The sequence below is a fragment of the Podarcis raffonei genome, chromosome W (assembly GCF_027172205.1).
Source record: "Podarcis raffonei isolate rPodRaf1 chromosome W, rPodRaf1.pri, whole genome shotgun sequence".
Taxonomy (NCBI): Eukaryota; Metazoa; Chordata; class Lepidosauria; order Squamata; family Lacertidae; genus Podarcis; species Podarcis raffonei.
The window spans coordinates 884,748-906,590 of NC_070620.1; the positions used below are offsets into that span (position 1 = coordinate 884,748).

Below are 21,843 nucleotides of genomic sequence, written 5' to 3' on the forward strand. Positions count from 1 at the left end.
ACTCAAACAACTGCATGACAACCCCACGACGGGACATTTCGGTCAACACAAGACCATGTTGCTTGTCACCAGGCAGTTCTGGTGGCCAAGGGTGAGGGAGGATGTGCGGGAATACGTACGGGGGTGCGAGTGCTGCCAGCAAGCTAAAGGGGAGAGGGCAGCACCCGCGGGGTTACTGGAACCCTTACCCACACCAGAAAGACCATGGGAAGGGGTATCAATTGATTTTATGACTGATTTACCCAAGTCCAGGGGGAAAACAGCAGTCATGGTGGTAGTTGACTTGATGACTAAAATGTGCCATTTTATTGCTTGCTCGCATGCAGTGACTGCAGAGGAAACAGCTAGGCTGTTTGTAGATCACGTCTTCAGGTTGCATGGCGCCCCCTTGAGGGTTTTATCCGACAGAGGCCGGCAATTTACTTCCAGATTCTGGAGGAAGCTCATGAGACTGCTGGAAGTTGAGGTTAGCTTCTCGACGGCCAGACACCCAGAGACCAACGGACAAGCAGAAAGAGCTAATAGCATACTTCAACAGTATCTACGCTGCTACGTCAACGAAAGGGAGAACGATTGGGTGGACAAACTAGCGCTGGCTGAATTTGCATACAATAACGCGGAACATGTGTCCACGGGGATGAGTCCATTCATGGCCAATTACGGGTGTCATCCCAGGACCTTCCCAGGGGAGGAGGGGGGAAGGTGGAGTGTACCGGCAGCCGAACAATTTGTGGAAGAAATGGAGGCTTTACACCAACAACTTAAGGTTAACCTGGAGAGGGCGAAGGAAGCGTACAAGAGGCAGGCAGACAAGCACTGCAGAGAAGGGGAAACTATAAGAGTGGGGGACCAGGTGTGGTTGTCTACCCAAGGGTTACCGTTCAAAGGGGGGTGTAAGAAACTACGGCCAAGGCGATTGGGACCTTTCGAGGTAACACAACAGGTTAATCCTGTGACCTTTAGACTCAAATTGCCCACCAACATGAAACTGCACCCGGTATTCCACCGGTCCTTACTCTCACCGTACAGGGAAGGGAGGGAATTTCTGGGACAAGGAAGAGAAACACCCAGGCATCCCCGGGTGGAGGAAAGGGAACTCAGTGGTCATGCAGCTGAAATTCTCGATTCAAGGTGGAGAGGGAGGAGGGTGGAATATTTGGTGGCGTGGGAGGGGGAGCCCGAATCGGAGAACACTTGGGTTCCTGCAGAAGAGATCAGGGATGAGTATCTGCAGGAGGAGTTTCATCGCAGGTTCCCAAGGAAGCCCAAGCCATTAGGGAGGTTCTGGGAGGAGCAATTTGGTGACACGGAGGATGAAGAAGAGTTTGTGGGATTTCCCGCCTCAGAAGAGGAGGAAGGGGAGAGATCCGAGGAAGAGGAATCTGACTGGGGAGATTGGACAGAGGAAAGAGAGAACAGCAGGTGGAGAGCGGTGTTGGAATCATCTGAGGAGGAGGATAGCTCTTTCCGGGGTTTTCCCGCTTCACCGTCCCCGGGACAGATGGGGGAGGGGAGGGGCCTGGGAGGGAGGTGGATGTCAGGGAACTGACATCAGAGATTAGCGGAGAGGGAAGTCGCTCCAATGATGCAGGGGAGGGAACTAGCAAGGAGAGAGAGAGAGCTTCCGCTGGGGAAGGAAACCAAGGTGACACCAGGAAGAAAGGGGAGGCTGAGAGTACTTCGGAGGGAAGGCTCCGAGACTCTTCCAGTGAGATCAGTGGGGAGAGCGCAGGACCTCCGCTTGGCACGCCTACTCTGCGCAGAAGGCTTCCGCGCAGAGAAGCTAGGCAGAGACTGGCTGTCAAGGAATTTTTATGTTGGAAGAAGTTCAGGAAACGCCCACTGACGGATTCTGCCAGTGATTGAGACAGTCGCGTTGTAAGGGGCTGTCAAACTAGGGAAAGGTTTAGCTATACAACCCGCTTGGAGCAGTTTGGAGTTTTACACATAAGCAACCCCAATTCCCATTACACTAGGGGTTAATATGACTGCGAAGAATCTGAATTTATTTAAAGATAACTATGAGAAATGTTGGGCAGAAGTTAAAAAAGATTTAGAAATCTGGTCTAATTTGAAGCTTTCATTGTTGGGTCGAATTGCAGCTATAAAGATGAATGTTTTGCCAAAAATGTTATTTTTGTTTCAATCATTGCAAATCTTGGACAAGATGGATTGTTTCAAGAAGTGGCAGAGAGATATCTCTAGATTTGTCTGGCAGGGCAAGAAGCCTAGAATAAAGTTTAAAATTTTAACTGATGTAAAAGAAAGAGGTGGATTTGCCCTGCCAGACCTTAAATTGTACTATGAATCAGCATCTTTTTGCTGGTTGAAAGACTGGCTGCTTCTTGAGAACACGGACATTTTGGATTTAGAGGGTTTTAATAATGTTTTTGGGTGGCATGCATATTTGTGGTACGACAAGGTTAAAGCACATAAGGCATTCAAAAACCATATTGTCAGGAAAGCATTGTTTATTGTCTGGATAAGATATAAAGATTTGTTGGAGAGCAAAACCCCAAGGTGGTTGTCGCCAATGGAAGCTAAGTCTCAGAAAAAGCTCAATATGGAGGCCAAATGGCCAAAATATTGGGAAATTTTGGAGCAAGAAGGTGACAAATTGAAATTGCAGAGTTTTGAGAAATTAAAAGATAAAGTGCGAGACTGGCTTCATTATTATCAAATAAGAGAGGCCTATAATTTGGATAAAAAAATTGGCTTCCAGGTGGAGAAATCAAAATTGGAAACAGAATTGCTAGAACCAAAAACTAAGATTTTGTCAAAGATGTATAACTTGCTGTTAAAATGGAATACACAGGATGAAACGGTCAAATCAGCGATGATTAAATGGGCGCAGGACATAGGTCATAACATTATGTTTGCTGACTGGGAGCAGTTGTGGACCACCGGTATGAAGTTTACGGCATGTAATGCCTTAAAGGAGAATATTATGAAAATGATTTATAGGTGGTACATGACCCCAGTTAAGCTTGCAAAAATTTATCACCTGCCTGATAACAAGTGTTGGAAATGTAAAGAAGCTGAGGGAACGTTCTTTCACCTTTGGTGGACGTGCCCAAGGGTTAAGGCTTACTGGGAAATGATATATAATGAACTGAAGAAGGTATTTAAATTTACCTTTCCTAAGAAACCAGAGGCCTTCCTTTTGGGCATAGTTGGCCAATGGGTGCCAAAGAAAGACAGAACATTTTTTATGTACGCAACAACAGCAGCAAGAATACTTCTCGCCAAGTATTGGAAGACACAAGATCTACCCACCGTGGAAGAGTGGCAGATGCAAGTGATTGACTACATGGAGATGGCAGAAATGACTGGCAGAATCCGTGACCAGGGAGAAGAATTGATGGAAGAGGATTGGAAAAAGTTCAAGAACTATCTACAAAAATATTGTAAAATGTTTGAGTGTTAAAATGATGTGGGATGTGAAGGTGACATGGCATTTGGGATATGGTTAAAAGAGTTGTGAAAAGAGGAATTTAAATAAGGAGGGGGTATGACTAGAATAATATTATGTCAAAGTATATAAGGTGGTGTAAAGGTTCAAGATAAGGGAAATTAGAGACATAATAATTGGAAATATATAATTATAAACGAGTTTGGAAAAAGGGTTAGAATTTGCTGAATTTGACAGAATAAAGAGGAATACAAAAAAGGGGGATGTGAGGAGGTCAGGAAAGAGGGATATGGATTTTTGAAATTTAAAAAGTGGAATTTTTCTTTTTTTTTTCTTTTCTTCTTTTTCTTGTTAAGTGTGTATTTTTTGTTTGTTGTTGATGTTCTTGTTTGGTTATATGTGATATATGTTTTGTAAAATCTTAATAAACATTTTCTAAAAAAAACAAACATAGGTGAAGGTTGTGGAGGGTATTGTTCAGTTGATGGACAGGATGGAGAACGAATTCCTTCCCTCCCTGGAGGGAGGTAAAGACCAATAGGATCCTCTCCAACCCCTTAAAGAGGGTTTGCTGCAAAAAGACCAGGGGGGAAAGAAGCCCTTGGCCCATCTAGCTCAGTCTTGATTTCCGGGGGATCTCTTTCTTTTTTATATAAATTTTTATTAGGGTTTTTACAATATTACAAAAGGAAAAAGGAAAAAGGAAAAATACAAAATAAAAACAGTTAAAAACAATCAAACTTTCATCACTTATCTTTCATTTACTTGTTTCCCGGACCTCCTCATACCTCCCTTTTTTGTATTCCAGTTCAATTTATTAGTTCAGCAGTTTCTTTCCCTCTTTATTTTACCCTGATCTTTAATCTTAAATTGTTATAACATTAAATTTTTACTTTAAAAAAACCATTTTTTCATATTCTTTTAAACCATTACAGCTAGAAACCACTTAATTTCAATCCACCATCATTCTAACATTCATTAATTTTGCAATATTTCTGTAGGTAGTCTTTAAATTTCTTCCAGTCTTCTTCCACCAACTCTTCTCCCTGGTCTCGGATTCTGCCAGTCATTTCCGCCAATTCCATGTAGTCCATCACCTTCATCTGCCATTCTTCCAGAGTGGGTATGTCTTGTGTCTTCCAGTACTTTGCAATAAGTATTCTTGCTGCTGTTGTAGCGTACATAAAGAAAGTTCTTTAACACCGATTGGCCGACTATGCCCAGGAGAAAGGCCTCTGGTTTCTTCAGGAAGGTATATTTAAATACCTTTTTCAATTCATTATATATCGTCTCCCAGAAAGCCTTAATCCTTGGGCACGTCCACCAAAGGTGAAAGAATGTGTTAATAAAAGATTAGGACAAGAATTTGTTTCATCGGACAAAGTAAAGAAAAGAGGTGTGGTGATTTATGCAAAGGAAAAGTTGGTTCCCAAATTTGTATTTAAAGATGAACAAGGAAGATATTTGGCAATTGAAATTCAAGTTCAAGGAGAAAAATTATTGATTATAGGAGTTTATGCACCGAATGAAGGGAAGTCAGAATTCTTTAAGAAATTGCATGAGACATTAATGGACTATTTGGACTATAATGTAGTCTTAATGGGAGATATGAATGGAGTGGTCTCTACAAATATGGACAAAGCACAAAGACAGGTGGTCTCCAAAGATGGGAGACTACCTAAGACCTTTTTTGAAATGACTGACAATATGAACCTGATCGACATTTGGAGAACAAGGAATCCTCTTGAGAGAGAGGGAACTTTCTTTTCTGAGGCAAAAATGACCTGGACTCGAATTGACCAAATTTGGGTAACTAGTGGAATGGCATCTAAGATAAAGAAAGTGGAAATCTGCCCAAAGACTTGCTCCGACCATAATGCCGTAAAGATGGAAATGAACACAACAACAGCTGGATCCTTTAGATGGAGGATGAATGACTCCCTATTTAGAGATGAAGAGGTGTATAAAAAGGCCCAGAAGGCATTGAAGGACTACTTTGAGATAAATCTGAGAACACAAGTGGAAAAAAGAGTAATTTGGGACGCAAGTAAAGCCGTCATGCGAGGATTTTTAATACAACAGAATTCTATAAAAAGGAAGAGACATAATGAGAAGAAGGATAAGATCTTGGAAAAGATAAAAGAAGGGGAAAAAAAATTGAGATCCAAACCAAAGTCACATGAAATTTTGAGAGAAATTAAGTTTTATCAGAGACAATATATGGATTTGATGAACCAAGAGATAGAATGGAAAATAAAACAAATGAGACAAAGGACATTTGAATCGGCTGATAAATGTGGGAAACTTCTGGCATGGCAACTGAAGAAGAGACAAAAACAAAATACGGTTACAAATCTAGAAGTGGAAGGAAAGAGCATTTATAAACCAAATGAGATTAGAAACTGTTTTCAGAGTTATTTCAGGAGACTTTATGCACAAGGGCCGGTGAATGAAAAAGAAATAGAAGAATTTCTTAAAAAATACGGATTACAAAAAATTTCTGAACAAAGTAAAGTGACTTTAAACCAGAAGATCACTGATCAAGAAATTGAGGGAGCCATTCAAAGTATGCAATTGGGAAAATCCCCAGGACCTGATGGGCTAACCTCCAGATACTACAAAGCTTTGAAAGAATGGCTTATACAACCACTGAAGGAGGTTTGTAATGAAATTTTAGAGGGGAAAAAGGCACCTGAATCGTGGAAAGAGGCTTATATCACACTTATACCAAAGTCAGAGACTGAGAAGAACCAGGTTAAGAACTACCGCCCTATATCACTACTCAATGTGGATTACAAAATTTTTGCAGACATTTTAGCAAAAAGATTGAAAAGAGTTTTGGTGGGGGAGATTCATAAAGACCAAGCGGGCTTTCTTCCAGGAAGACATTTGTCAGACAATGTGAGAAATATAATAGACATTATGGAGTTACTGGAAGTTAATATTAACACTAAGGCAGTATTAATATTTGTGGATGCGGAGAAAGCCTTTGACAATATTTCTTGGAGTTTTATGAAAAAGAATCTCCAAGGGATGGGGGTAGGCCAAGGTTTTGAGAATGGTATAAGTGCGATTTATTCTGAACAAAAAGCAAAACTGATTGTAAATAATGTGGTTACAGAAGAATTTGCTATTGAAAAAGGGACACGACAGGGATGCCCAATATCCCCATTGCTTTTTATATCTGTCCTGGAGGTTTTATTAAACATGATTAGAGGGGACCAGCTGGTTAAAGGGATTCAGGTCGGAGCTAAACAGTACAAACTGAGAGCATTTGCAGATGATTTAGTTTTAACTTTACAAGAGCCAGACACTAGTACGAGAAGAGTTTTAGAGTTAATACAAGTATTTGGTCAAGTAGCAGGCTTTAAGCTGAATAAACAGAAAACTAAAGTATTGGATAAAAATTTAACAAGTGCAGAAAGAGAGAAATTCCAGAATGATACTGGTTTATTGATAGCAAAGAAGGTGAAATACCTGGGGATAAATTTGACATCTAAGAATGTGAATCTATTTAAAGATAACTATGAGAAATGTTGGGCAGAAGTGAAAAAAGATTTAGAAATATGGTCAAGTTTGAGACTTTCCTTGTTAGGCCGAATTGCTGTCATTAAGATGAATGTCTTGCCGAGAATGTTATTTTTGTTTCAAACATTGCAGATTGTGGACAAAATGGATTGTTTCAAGAGGTGGCAAAAAGATATATCTAGATTTGTCTGGCAGGGCAAAAAGCCCAGAAGAAAATTTAAGATACTAACTGACGCAAAAGAAAGAGGGGGGTTTGCCCTGCCGGACTTAAAATTGTACTATGAATCAGCGGCTTTTTGCTGGCTGAAAAACTGGCTGCTTCTTGAAAATACAGATATTCTGGACTTGGAAGGGTTTAATAATAGATTTGGCTGATATGCATATATATGGTATGACAAGGTCAAGATCCACCAAGGTTTCAAAAACCATATTGTTAGAAAAGCCCTATATAATGTATGGATTAGATATAAAGACTTGTTGGAAAACAAAACACCCAGGTGGTTGTCACCGATGGAAGCTAAGGAAGTGAAAAAATTAAACATGGAATCTAAATGGCCGAAATATTGGGAAATTATAGAGTATGAGGAGGGAAAAGTTAAATTGCAGAGTTATGAGAAATTGAAGTCTAAAGTAAGAGATTGGCTTCATTATTACCAGATAAATGAAGTTTTTAAACAGGACAGGAAAATTGGCTTTCAGGTGGAAAGGTCGAAATTAGAAACAGAGCTTTTGGAACCCAGTACTAAGAATCTGTCAAGAATGTATAACTTGCTGTTGAAATGGAATACACAGGATGAGTTGGTTAAATCAACTATGATTAAATGGGCACAGGATATTGGACATGACATTATGTTTGCTGACTGGGAACAGTTATGGACCACCGGTATAAAGTTTACGGCATGCAATGCCTTAAGAGAGAATATTATGAAAATGATTTATAGGTGGTACATGACCCCAGTCAAGCTTGCAAAAATTTACCATTTGCCCAATAACAAATGCTGGAAATGTAATGAAACTGAAGGTACTTTTTATCACCTTTGGTGGACATGCCCAAAGATTAAGGCTTTCTGGGAAAGGATCTATAATGAAATGAAAAAGGTGCTTAAATGCACTTTTGCGAAGAAACCAGAGGCCTTTCTCTTGGGCGTGGTAGGCCAATTGGTGTCAAAGAAAGATAGGATGTTTTTTATGTATGCAACAACAGCAGCAAGAGTACTTTTAGCAAAGTACTGGAAGACACAAGAACTACCCACACTGGAAGAATGGCAGACGAAGGTGATTGACTACATGGGACTGGCTGAGATGACCGGCAGAATCCGAGACCAAGGGAAAGAGACGGTGGAAGAAGACTGGAAGAAATTTAAAGTTTACCTTAAGAACTGTTGTAAAATTAATGAGTGCTAAAATGTTTTGAGTAATGCAAAATAGAATTGCAGCGATAAACAATTGGACATGGGAAAAAGGATTTAAAGGAAGTGCCATAAGTAAATAAAATTAGGGGTTGCTGGAAAAATTTAAAACAAGGATGCAGAAAAAGGAGGTATGGGGAAGTCGTTGAAAGAAGGTTTAAGGAAAAGAAGGTTAAGAAATTATACATGTTTATATGTTTGTTTGTTTTTGTATTGTTTTGTATTTTTATTTAATATGTATTGGAAAATTAATAAAAATTTATTTAAAAAAAAAAAAAGAATGTACCTTCAGTTTCTTTACATTTCCAACATTTATTATCGGGCAGGTGATAGATTTTTGCAAGCTTGACTGGGGTCATGTACCACCTGTATATCATTTTCATAATATTCTCTCTTAGGGCATTGCATGCCGTAAATTTCATACCTGTGGTCCATAACTGTTCCCAGTCAGCCATCATTATGTTATGTCCAACATCTTGTGCCCATTTAATCATAGCCGATTTAACCATTTCATCCTGAGTATTCCATTTCAACAGCAAGTTATACATCTTTGACAAAATCTTAGTTTTGGGTTCTAACAGTTTCTAATTTTGATTTTTCCACCTGGAAGCCAATTTTCTTGTCCAATATTATATGCCTCCATTATCTGATAATAATGAAGCCAGTCTCGCACTTTGTTCTTTAGTTTCTCAAAACTCTGCAATTTCAGTCTGTCTCCCTCTTGTTCCAAAATTTGTCACCTTCTTGCTCCAAAATTTCCCAATATTTCGGCCATTTAACCTCCATATTGAGCTTTTTCTGAGCTTTCGCTTCCATCGGTGACAGCCACCTTGGGGTTTTATTTTCCAATAAGTCCTTATATCTTATCCAAACATTAAACAATACTTTTCTAACAATATGGTTTTTAAATGCTTTATGCGCTTTGACCTTGTCATACCACAGATATGCATGCCATCCAAATACGTTATTAAAACCTTCCAAATCCAAAATATCTGTGTTTTCAAGAAGTAGCCATTCTTTCAACCAGCAAAAAGCTGCTGATTCATAGTAAAGTTTAAAGTCTGGCAGGGCAAATCCACCTCTTTCCTTTGCATCTGTTAATATTTTAAATTTTATTCTAGGCTTCTTGCCCTGCCAGACAAATCTAGAAATATCTCTCTGCCACTTTTTGAAACAATCCATTTTGTCCACAATTTGCAATGCCTGAAACAGAAACAACATTCTAGGCAATACATTCATTTTTATCGCAGCAATACGGCCCAGCAGTGAAAGCTTCAAATTTGACCATATTTCTAAAGCTTTTTTCACTTCAACCCAGCATTTTTCATAGTTGTCTTTAAATAAATTCCCATTTTTTGCTGTCATGTTGATCCCCAAGTATTTGACTTTCTTAACCACTGTTAAACCTGTCACATTCTGAAACCTCTCTCTCTCAATTGGTGTTAAATTTTTCTCTAAAACCTTGGTTTTTGACTTATTCAGTTTAAACCCTGCAACCTGACCAAATTCTTGAATCAATTCTAAAACCCTTTTAGTACTAGATTCTGGCTCCTGTAACGTCAATACTAAGTCATCTGCAAATGCTCTCAATTTGTACTGTTTGGCTCCGACCTGTATACCTTTAACCAACTGGTCCCTTCTAATCATATTCAGCAAAACCTCCAGGACCGATATAAAAAGCAGTGGGGAGATTGGGCAACCTTGTCGTGTCCCTTTTTCTATCTTAAATTCTTCCGTCACCACGTTATTTACAATTAATTTAGCCTTTTGCTCTGAATATATTGCACTTATACCATTTTCAAAACCTTGGCCTACCCCCATACCCTGTAAGTTCTTTTTCCAGTGTGGTGTAGTGGTTAAGAGCGGTAGTCTCGTAATCTGGGGAACCGGGTTCGCGTCTCCGCTCCTCCACATGCAGCTGCTGGGTGACCTTGGGCTAGTCACACTTCTGTGAAGTCTCTCAGCCCCACTCACCTCACAGAGTGTTTGTTGTGGGGGAGGAAGGGAAAGGAGAATGTTAGCCGCTTTGAGACTCCTTAAAGGGAGTGAAAGGTGGGATATCAAATCCAAACTCTTCTTCTTCATAAAAATCCAAGAAATGTTGTCAAAAGCTTTCTCCGCGTCCACAAATATTAAAACTGCCTTAGTGTTTATATTCACTTGTAGTTTTTCTAGAATATTAATTATGTTTCCCACATTGTCAGATAAATGTCTTCCTGGGAGGAAGCCTGCTTGGTCTTTATGTATCTCTTCCACTAACACTTTTTTTAGTCTTTTAGCCAAGATATCTGCAAAAATTTTGTAATCCACATTAAGCAGTGATATGGGTCGGTAGTTCTTAAGCTGCGTCTTTTCAGTCTCTATTTTCGGTACAAGTGTGAATATGCTTCTTTCCACGACTCTGGTGCCCTTTTCCCCTCCATTATTTCGTTACAGACCTCTTTCAAAGGTTGTACTAGCCATTCTTTTAAAGATCTGTAGTATCTAGAAGTCAGTCCATCCGGTCCTGGAGATTTACCCAATTGCATATTCTGAATGGCACCTTCTATCTCCTGTTCAGTTATTTTATAGTTCAACATTAATTTATTTTCTTGAGAGATTTTTTGTAGTCCATTTGTTTTCAAAAATCGGTCTACGTCAGTTTCTTTCTGTGGCCCTTGTGTATATAGTTGTTTAAAGTACCTCTGGAAGCAATTTCTAATCTCAGCTGGGTTCTGTATGTTCCTTCCTTCCACTTCTAAATTTGTAACTGTATTTAATTTTTGTCTTTTTTTCATTTGCCAAGCCAACAGTTTCCCACATTTATTAGCTGACTCAAATGTCTTTTGTCTCATTTGTTTAATTTTCCATTCAATCTCTTGATTCATCATTTTCATAAATTGCACTTGATATAACTTTATTTCTCTCAAAATCTCTTGCGACTTGGGTTTTGCTCTCAATTTTTTTTCACTTTCCTTTATTTTCTCCAAAATTTTATCCTTCTTCTCATTCTGGATTCTCTTTTTTATTGCATTCTGTTGTATCAAGAACCCTCTCATAACAGCTTTACTAGCGTCCCAGATTACTCTTTTTTCCACATTGGTGCTCATATTTATCTCAAAATAGTCTCTCAAGGTTTTTTGGGCCTTCTTAAACACTTCTTCATCTCTAAATAAGGTGTCATTCATCCTCCATCTAAAGGAACCTGTTGGTGTTAATTTCATTTCCATCTTGACAGCATTATGGTCGGAGCAGGTTTTTGGGCAGATTTCCACTTTTCTTGTCTTTGGTGCCATTCCTCTAGTTACCCATATTTGGTCAATTCTAGTCCATGTCATTTTGGCTTCAGAAAAGAAGTGTGCTGGTCCCGGGGGGAAAGTTACTGTTACCGTAGTCAAAGTTCAGTCCTGAGTCACTAGCCTGGAAATAGTTCACAAGGTGCGAGGCGAGGTCCGAAGCAGGGAGCCGGGCGGGGAACAGGAACGCTGGAAGGTCAGAAGCAGGAAGCCGGGCGGGGAACAGGAACACTGGAGAAGCAGGACTGGATGCTGGCCGAAACAGCTCTTCAATGATGACGTTGCTCCCGCAACCTGGGACCGGGCTGACTGGCCTTTATCTTCTCTGAGGCCAGGGGCGGTCCCGGCCCCCAGGAGCCCCGCCTCTCCTGGCCTTAAGGCGAGCACTCCTCCTGGGAGAAACCAGTTCCCTTCGCCTCTCTGCCCTAAGCCTCTGCAGTTCAGGAGAGGCTGAAGGGTTACTGGGCCCAGGGGAAGACTCACCTGTAGGCACTGAGTCCTCAACCACCTCTGGGGCCAGAATGGATTCACCTGGTGCCTGCTCCTGAGGATCCGGCACAGGTGCAGGCTCCTCAGAATCAAGGCCCTGCCCCAGTTCAGCCGGCCCTGGAGGCGGGGACTCCTGTGCCGGCTGGGACTCCTCCGGTTCACTCTCAGAATCGGAATCCCAGGCCATCACAAGAAGGTTCCCTCTTTGGCCAAGGGGTTCTTTCTTCTCCAAATATCAACTAAATCCAAGTTGTCTGTCATCTCAAAGAAAGTTTTCGGTAGTCTACCATCCTTAGTGACTACCTGTCTTTGTGCCTTGTCCATATGTGTAGATACCACTCCATTCATGTCTCCCATCAAAATCACATTGTAATCCAAATAATCCATCAGGATCTCATGCAACTTCTTAAAAAAATCAGATTTCCCCTCATTTGGTGCGTAGACACCTACTATCAAAAATTTTTCTCCCTGTGTTTGAATTTCAATTGCCACAAATCTTCCTTGGTCGTCTTTAAAGAAAAATTTCAGTAGTAATCTCTCCTTTGCATAAATCACTACCCCTCTTTTTTGACCTTGTCCGATGAAATAAACTCCTGACCAAGTCTTTTATTAATCAATAGTTTCCTGTGTAGCCTTGTTATATGTGTTTCTTGTAGACAAATCAAGTCCAATTGTTCCTTTTTTAATAAATGAAACACAGATCTCCTTTTCTGAGGGGAATTCAAACCATTACAATTCCAACTTAGTAGTTGCAGAGCCATGATGTAGTTACTATGCTTCTCCTCCAACTGCACCCAGTGCCTGTTCCTGCTCTGTTGGTGGTATCACCTTCTTCAGGCGGTCTTTTAATTCAGGAGGTAAACCTGGTGTATCTAAAGTTTCACTTACAAGTGCTCTTAACTCTCCTGCAACTTTCTTCTGCAGGTCTTCTCCGTGATCTCTCCAAAATTTGTCTTTGTCGTCCTCTGATCTTATTTTTATCTTCTTCCCTTTGTAGCCAAAGGACAGGCCTTGGGGGAATTCCCACCTGAAAAAGATTCCGTTACTTCTCAACAGGGCAGCTAAATCTCTATAATTGGACCTAAGGTCCAAAAGGTGTTTCGGAATATCCTTAAATATCTCCACTTTTGACTGATGTATTTCCAAGGTCTTCTGGAAGTGCAGACTCAAGATTTTGTCTCTCTCCTCTTTTGTTCGGAGGGTGATCAAACAGTCTCTCACCCTGTTCTTCCTCCCTCCTTTTCCAAGTCTAAAAGCACTCACTATCTTGAAACTATCCTTCTCCAAATCTGGATTCCAAAAGTCTGCAAATTCCTGTGTAAGAAATTCAATCAAATTATCTTTCTCCAATTCAGGTACCGCCCTGACCCTTAAATTTGCTTGCTTCTCCTTCAACTCAATCATAGACAATATTGATCTGTGGTCTTCAAGTTGTTTGTGTAACGGTGGTATCTTCTCTTCTACAACGGCGGCTGTAGCAGTTGCAATTTCTTTTGCCTCTTCAGCTGTCTTTCGTGTCTAAGTGGATTCCTGTAGTAATTTCTGAATAGTTTCTGTATTGGTATTTACCTTCTGTCCCAAATTATTAATGCTTGTAGTGTTTTGATTAATACTTGTAGTGTTTTGGTCAATTTTGCCCGATGCCTCGGCTACTTGTTTGCTTATTCTTTCCAAAGATTCATTAATTTTACCAAGTGCCTGGGCCAGGGCATCGTCAGCTGCCATACCTTTAGGTATGGTAAACCAGCAGGACCAGATGTCGAAGCTCTTCTTTGCAGCCCACCGTCTGTACGAAATACTCTGCCAGACCTTGTTGCTTGTACCAAGTCTATCTTGTCTTTCCCATCTGCCATAACCCTCGAGATAAAAGTCAAGGTCAGTCACACGCTCAGAGTCAGAGTTTGTTTTGAAATGGAAAATTCCCTTGGCCCAGCTGCTGTTGTGATAATTTCAAAGTTCCTCTAGGGGGACACAGTAGCAGTAACAGTCAAAAATGTCTTAAAGTAACTAACTTTTCCCTTTCGCCCCCCAGTCACAAAAGGACAACAGTTTCTATCTCAATTGTTTCCTGATACTTTGAAATCAGGAGAAGCCAGTCAGTAATATTGTGTCTTACTTGTATCTCAGACGCAGAGTTAACTGTCAAAAGAAAAGATACTTTCAGCAACAGCGCGTTTCTCAATACGGCATTTTCACTGTTCACTGGGAGCCCGTTCCAGGGTTTTGAGCAGTGGATTTTAGCTCCTCTTCCTCTCTCTTTTTGCAGGGAAATACAGTTCAGATCCTTTCCCCCCTCCTCCCTTGCAGTCAAGGGGGGGAAATCGCTTATTTGATGTTCGGATTATAATCCTTTACCAACGTCCTTTGAGGTTTCCGCTTACAAGTTCATTGCTTTACTCCATTTACAAGAACGGAAGGAAGACTTCCTGTTTATGCCTCTCCGCTTCAGTACCAAATAATTTTTAAAGTTCCTTTAGTTCTGAAATTAGCCTACTCACGGTTCGTTGTTTTACAGCCAAATTATTCCAAGAAGAAGGCAGCGCTCTCCGGCAACGGCTACGCGGCTTCACTCCACGGAAGAAGCAGACGACTCACAGCACCGCGCCACTTCCCCGCTCCGCTCCGGAGCCCTTAACTAGACTCCTTCGCCAATTGGGGGGGCGCAAAAGGTGCCCGCCGAGTCCCACGGTCACAGGCTTCACCCGCCTGTGATTTTTGAAGGGTCCCCGCTGCGCAGTAGAGGTGCAGACCCGATTTCCGCAGAGCCAGTCCCCTCCAAGTCAGAGGGAATCCGCCATTACCGATGGCGCCACCCCGGAAGTCCCGATTTCCGGGGGATCTCTCCCAGTCCTACCTGGAGATGCTGGGGATAGAACCTGGGACCTTTGCATGCAAGGCAGATGCCCTTCCACTGAGCGGCAGCCTCTTCCTCCTCCTCGCAGGCAAAGACTCCAGGGGTAGCCAGCGTGGTGCCCTCCAGATGCTGGACTACAACTCCCATCATCCCCAGCCAACATGGCCAGTGGCAAGTGCAGCAAGATCTGGAGAGCCCCACGTGGACCTGTTGCATATGCAGTCCCCTAAATGAGAGCCCGGGGCCAAGGACAAACTTCCCCCTGGAGCACGTTTCCTTGCCTCTGCTGAAGGCAAGCACTCTCTTTCCTCCCCCCCCCTTTTGCTCTGCAGTTTCCGCTTGAGAATGTGAAGTTCCGGCAGCTGCAGAAGGAGAAGTTCCAGATCACAAACAACGGGCAGGTCACCCTCCACTTCTCCTTTATCCCCAAGCTCAGTGACAGCCAGTATTGGAAGCCATGGCTTCGCGCTGAGCCCTGCGAGGGATACTTGGAGCCCAGCGCGTCTCTCTCTGGAATCAGAGAACTGTAGAGTTGGAAAGGGACCGCAAGGGTCATCTAGGGAAGGCCTTCCTTTTCTCCTCCTCTTCCCAACCCTCCTCCCTCAAACCTTGGGAGTTTGGTAGAGCAGGGGAGGCTTAACATTTGTGGGCTGCATTGCCCCATGCTCAAGCCTCCAAGGGCCACACGTCAAAGCAGCTGAGCCCAAAGTGTAAAAGTGTGTGTGACCAGCTTTAAACAAACACACACACACAAATGAATTGAAGCCAAACAATGCTGGAGGGTCCCAAAACACCTTTTGGCATCGCAGGGAACCAGTGAGAGCAGTCCGTCCCAAAATTACTTTTTTTTAAAAAAAGAAGCGTATTTTTATGTTGTGGAGGCACAAAAATATCTTGGGGATCATATAGAACTAGCCAAACTTTTAAAAACTCAATGAAATGTAAACTAAAAAAGAAAGTTACATTGGGGGCGCAAAAATCCTTTCCCTTTTTATATTCTTTTGTTAGGATCACTTTCTCTCACCCCCCAGTATCCTGTCACCATCTTCTGTGCAGCTGCTGCTTTGGAGGACTAGAGAGGAAAGTGGGGTGGGGGTGGGAACTTTCGCAGGGCCACTGAACCGTGTGCATTTCCCTGCCATCTGCCCAGATACGGTTCAGCCAACGGGCTGTTTCTTTCTCTTCTCAGGGCCTGTGCCATTAACACCCTGGGTTGTCTTTTGCTCTTGCCTTCCTCCTCTGATCTCAGGGAGAAGACAGCTTCCTAGAAAAGGTAACAGCTGGTTTGCTATCCTCTAGATGTTCTTGTAGCGGGCTCAAATCAGGTACAGGCAACGCCCCGTTTACACGGGGGTTGCGTTCCGAGGTACCGTGCGTTTAAATGAAATTGCGTATATTGGGGACAGCATTGGAAAAGCCTGCAAACACCCTCTAAACTTCCGGAAACCCTTTTGAAAGGCCTTTTGAAAACCAGCAGCCTCCCTGCAAAACTCCTTGCTCCAACTCTCCGCAGGCCTGAGAGGTCGGTGCCAAAGCTCCTGGGAGGGAGTCGAGATGCTGTTTCCATGCCGCTTTGCCGCTTTGGTGCTCTTGGGGGGGGGGACATTTTTGCCCCTTCAAGTGCCCCTTCCAGCTTTGCGGCAGTGTGCATGTGCCTCGAAGGCACGTAAATGGAGTTGCCCTTGTCAGCGATCAGCAGCTGCTCCATGCAGTGGCAGCTGGTCCCTTAGGGCAAACCAGGCACTACCCCACCAACCTGACTTTCCTCTCAGGCAACCCGCACCTGCCTGCCTTCTGACTCAAATCCAGTCCAGGTGGTGGCTCTAGCTCTCTGCTTTGGTCTCTTCCCTAGTCTCAACGTGGCCCTTGTAGAAGTCGGCAGAGGAGAACGGAGACGAAACCAGAATTTGCCATCACTGCTTGTAACTGATTTTGCGCTGCTTGACTCTGGGTCCGCTTGCGATTGGCAGCACGGGAGGCAGAAAGCCCAGTCTCATGATGCAGGCGCCAGCCCCCTCTGGCCCCAAGAGCCAGTTTTCTCCTTGTCTCTGTGCTCAGCCACTGCTGCACAGGCTATGCCACTCTGGCTTACTCTTACCACCTGAGCACTGGCATTTGGGAAGCGGTAGTGGCTGCTTTGGGGTGGCTCAGGGAAATGTCACTCCTCTCAAAATCAGATCTACTTGGGTGTATTATCATAGCCACAAGGAGACAGTGGTGACTGTCAATTTGGACAGCTGTAGACATTTAGAACCATGGTGGATATGTTTATCAGTGGCTACCGGTCAGGGCTATTTCTTGCCACTATTATCACAAACCACATGCTTTTGATTACCAGTTTCTGGGGAACATGATGGACAGAGTGCTCTTGTCCCCATGTCCCTATGGACTCCCAAGGGCATGTGGTTGGCCATTGTGGGAACAAAATGCTGATCTAACCCAGCAAGGCTCCTGTGTTCTTTAGCATGCACCAGCTACTCTTGCACTAAGACTCTGATACAGTATGTGTCATTCCCCACACCAATGTGCTCTCTCTCTCTCTCTCTCTCTCTCTCCAGGGGTGGGGAGTATTGGCGGGGGGGGGGGAGGGGGGATGAACTGGTTCCTAATCAACAGCTGCCCTGGGGATGAGGGGATCAAATTCTCCATCCTTGCCAACTCCTTTTAGTGATGGGCTGCTTGCCACTGCTGTGCTCCTAAAGCTCTCTTGCTCCCCCCTCCTCTCTTTCTCTTTCTCTTGAATGTGGTAGCTTGAGATAGAACTAACCACCCTGAACATTTCTGGAGAGGAAGATGGGAAGGAGGCCGGAGGCATGGTTCACCAGCTGCTGTGTGCTGCATTGCCCAGACAAAGTCGTGGGCTGGGGCTCCAGCTGTTGCTCAGTTTCTACCACTGCCTCTGCATCGTGCTCTAGACAAGGGGTGGTGAACATGTGACCCCATCATCTCATCATGCTGGCTGGGGCTGCAGCCCATCAACCTATGAAGACCCATCCATGTTCTGTTGCTGTTTTTGTTACTTATTTCCTGCCCTTCACCCAACAATTTAAATAAAATGTTAGCCAAACCTCATGTCCACAGCTGCATATTCAGTAAGCTTTTGGGTGAACTGCACATCCGCAGTGGGAGGATTACGAGCTGCATATTAATAGGGGGAGGGGGAGCTTGGATTTGGGGTGCAAGCAATTTGTTTTTTGTTTCCCCACTTGAGATGCTTGCTGTGGCTAGGGCCGGGCGATATATTTTCAACTCAGCTTGAAGTCTAGATAGTGAGACTGGTTTCATAATTTCTGACCTGGCAATATATTGCGAATCATGATGTGTGTGTGTACTATGCAAAAAACACCATGTGGGGGGAAACTGTGAAGCCAGACAATGCTTCTCGAGATTCCTGCAGCCCCTGTGGACTCTGCCGGTTCAGCTTTCCCCTGCCCTCCTGCAGGGGGCAGCAAAAATCACAATGCGGGGGAAACCGTGAAGCCAGCCAATGCCTCTACATAGCTCCATCTTATTTCAGACATCGCGATATATTGGTGTATTGCAATGTTTAGCTAGTGATATATCACCGTGTTGAAAGCCAGCTATCGCCCAGCCCTAGTTGTGGCCTCAGAGGGCAAGACTTGTCCACCCAGCTGGAGCAAGGAAAGAATGCATACAGGCACACATTCTGTCAGGCTCTCATGCCAGCCCCGCTTGTCACTGGACCTCCAGGAGAAGCAGTTTCTGGATATCGTACCCCAGGATGGTGATGACTCCACTGAGCGGCCAAGGAGATCTGGCTTTTGGTGGACCACCTCTTCAAGAATGCCTGCCACCAGGTGAGCTGAGGGGGACGGTACCATTGAAAGGATGGGTGTGGGCTGGAATCCAGTACCAGTTTTGGGGTGTGCAGGTTCCAAACGCCACAACTGATTTATATCTTAGCTACCGACTCGCTCTTACAAGCTCCTGCTGTGAGTATAGTGGCACCTTGGTGGAGCGGCAGCGGGTGGGACATCCAGCATACGGTCTTCCTTAGAGCGGCTCAGAAGAACCCAAGTGTTCCCAACCATTGTCTGTCTCTCCCTAGCAAAGCGGCTCTCTGAGACTCGCCACTAGAAGAAGCGGGGAATGATTTCACTCTCCCATTGCCCCAAATCAGGAGAAGGGTAGTAGGAATGCTACTGTGGAAAGCAGGCGGGATACAATTCTCAGCCCTTGTGCCAGCTCTCTTGGTGAGGGGCTTCTCTCCATTGTGGCATTCCTCGACCTCACATTATGCACCCCAGGGCTGGATTGTTCTTCATGCTATCCAGGATGTACCTCATCCCTTCCGAACGCATGGGTGATACTCTGCTTCAGGAGGACCTCTTCCAGACCCTGGGCACGCAGGACGAGCTGCAGGAGATAACTGAGTGGCTGGACACCAGCATTCCCGAGACGATCCGTATCCTCTTTGGGGGGCATTGTTGGGGAGCAGGGCTGCTTGGTGCTTTTCTTTCGCTCTTGGCTGGAGTGGACCTGACTTTTATATACCTGGTGGCTTAGGTTCCTAGGCCAGCCCATCCTTAAGGCTCTGGGACACAGCACAATGAAATGCCCACAGTCAAGTCCAGTCATGCATCCAAACAGCTTCACAGCTTTAACCCCCATTTGAAAACATCAGCCTGGCTAGATAGAGCAGAGGTGGGGAATCTTGACAGGCCCGCAGGCCCCACATCTAGCATCATACGTGGTGTCAGGTGTGGAGACAGGTAAAGACATGGCTGCAAAGGAGCTTCAAGGGTGCGTTCAATTCTTCTTTGGCAAGCAGGGTTTGTTGACTGCACTTTTGGAGTTGACCACGAGTATTTGCTGTTTGGATTGAAACCATGCCTGCAGAAGGACATTTCCTCGGCAGATCAGCTGTGCAGGCAGCTTCGTCAAGAGGGGAGGTGTGGGATAATTACAGTGGGGTGGCTCAGTTGGTAGAGCGTGACACTCTTAATCTCAGGGCTGCGGGTTCAAAATGTGGGATAATAAGCAAGGGATATTAGGTATACTAAAAACAACAAGACCGCCCATAAAATGTATGCTATTGCCATGCCAATATGAGAGAAAATTAGTTGGAGGGAGGCAAGGGATGGGGCCACGGACCCCTGATTGGGAAAAGCGGAACTAGATGGTCCTCGGTGTCCCTTCCAACTCCACAATTCTATGATCCTGTGTCTTAAACACAAATCTTGAGGAACAGTGTGTGTGTGTTTCTGTTTGAACTTTCCCAGCCTTTGCTTTATTCTGATTTGCGCTTGCGTCCCTACTCCCCACGTGCAGAATTGCTATACCTTTGGATTTTCCTGGACATTCAAGCGTTTCCCGCATGGACCCTGGTTTCCAACGGCCAAATCCTGGCGGATGGCAACCCTACCCACTTGTGCCAGATTGCCTGGCATACATTACAAGCATCTAGTCACATAGATTCTCCAGAATCCCGGGGCTAGCCCACCTGACGGGAAGAGTCCGCGACCAGAAGGAGGAGGAGTACCAGGAAGAATGGACAAAATTCAAAGAGTATCTAGCTAAATATGTCAAGATAACCTAACTGGAAAAGCTTGCAAATATGAGATAGGCTTAGGATTTAAATATGTAAGGATAGGAATTAAGATGTTTCAAGCTAGATTAGAAAGAATGAAAGATGTGAAGTGATCAAGTTAATTTTTTTATTTTTATTTTTGAGAAGATTGATTTAACAATGTTATCAAGATTGGTTTAATTACAATTAGGATGTATGTTTGTTTGTTTGTTTGTCTTAATTTTTTGGGGGGGGAATTAATAAAAAAAATTGGGGAAAAACACCCCATAGATTATCCAGAATCCCAAGCAGCGACACTGTGAAACTTTCATAGGAATAAAAGGTAGGGGGGAAGGAGGCACAATGTCAAGCAGGCAACAGAATAAACCCCAGCACTGTGGGTCTAAAACCGGCCCCTGAATCTCTTGCTCCCCACTCTGCCCTTCTAACAAGAACATTTTTTTGCTTGCTGGATGGCTGTGTGCAACGAGAGCTCAGTCACTGAGGAAGGGCGCTGGCCCAGTGGGAGAAGTATGTGCTTGGCATGCAGGCGACCCAAAAATCCAGTTCTCGTGTTTTCTGTCGAAATGGCTAATTTAAAGGGGAATAGCAGGGTGCCTTCCACAGAGTCAGACCATTGAGCCGCCTAACTCCTTAAGGGAGGACCAGAGCTCGCTGGTGATGCAGGTCCCAGAACAGTCTCCAGCCTCTCCAGGTGAAACTGAAAACATCACCTGCCTGGAAGCTTGTAGAGCCACTGCCAATCAGTACAGACAGTGCTGAGTTAGGTAGCTATGATCCATCCACCATCACCCTTTGCCCGAAGCAAAGGCACATCGCTGGTCCAAATCTTTGAAAGACTTTCCCTGCTCACCAAGCCACCTGCCCTCCTTTATGCATTGCCGATGGCTTATCAAAGGGATCCTCACTGCAAGTCTCATCAAGGCAGACAGCTTGGCGAAATCTTGGTGCCCTTTCTTACAAAATGCTCACAGGGACAATGGCACCAGTTGCCCTCTGGACTCACAGGGTGCAGCTTACTTTGGAGCCATCAATTGTACACATTTGGAATGGCCCTTGAGAAATGATGGTCTGCCTATAGTCAGCAGCTTACCACCTTGTTGTTTGTTAAAAACTTGAATAAAAAGCATGCTTAGAATAAAACAGGAAAAATGAAATTTTGCTGGCTTCTTGAGAAAAGAATAATGCCTCATTATTTGTATCTGCTTTTAAATGTTGTTTCTCTTCTCTTTGTAATGAGTTTTACTGGGTCTGTGGTCATTTTAAGTTGCTTACCTTCACTAAAATATATAAATCTACTCGACTGGAAACTTTTATTATCCAAA

At 43.7% G+C, this 21,843-nt stretch overlaps 1 pseudogene; it reads left to right on the top strand.

Annotated features, from left to right (window-relative positions):
- LOC128406103 (inositol polyphosphate 5-phosphatase OCRL-like) overlaps positions 1–19,494 on the top strand; it is a 58,647-nt pseudogene extending 39,153 nt beyond the window's left edge.
- Positions 19,495–21,843: the final 2,349 nt, after the last annotated feature.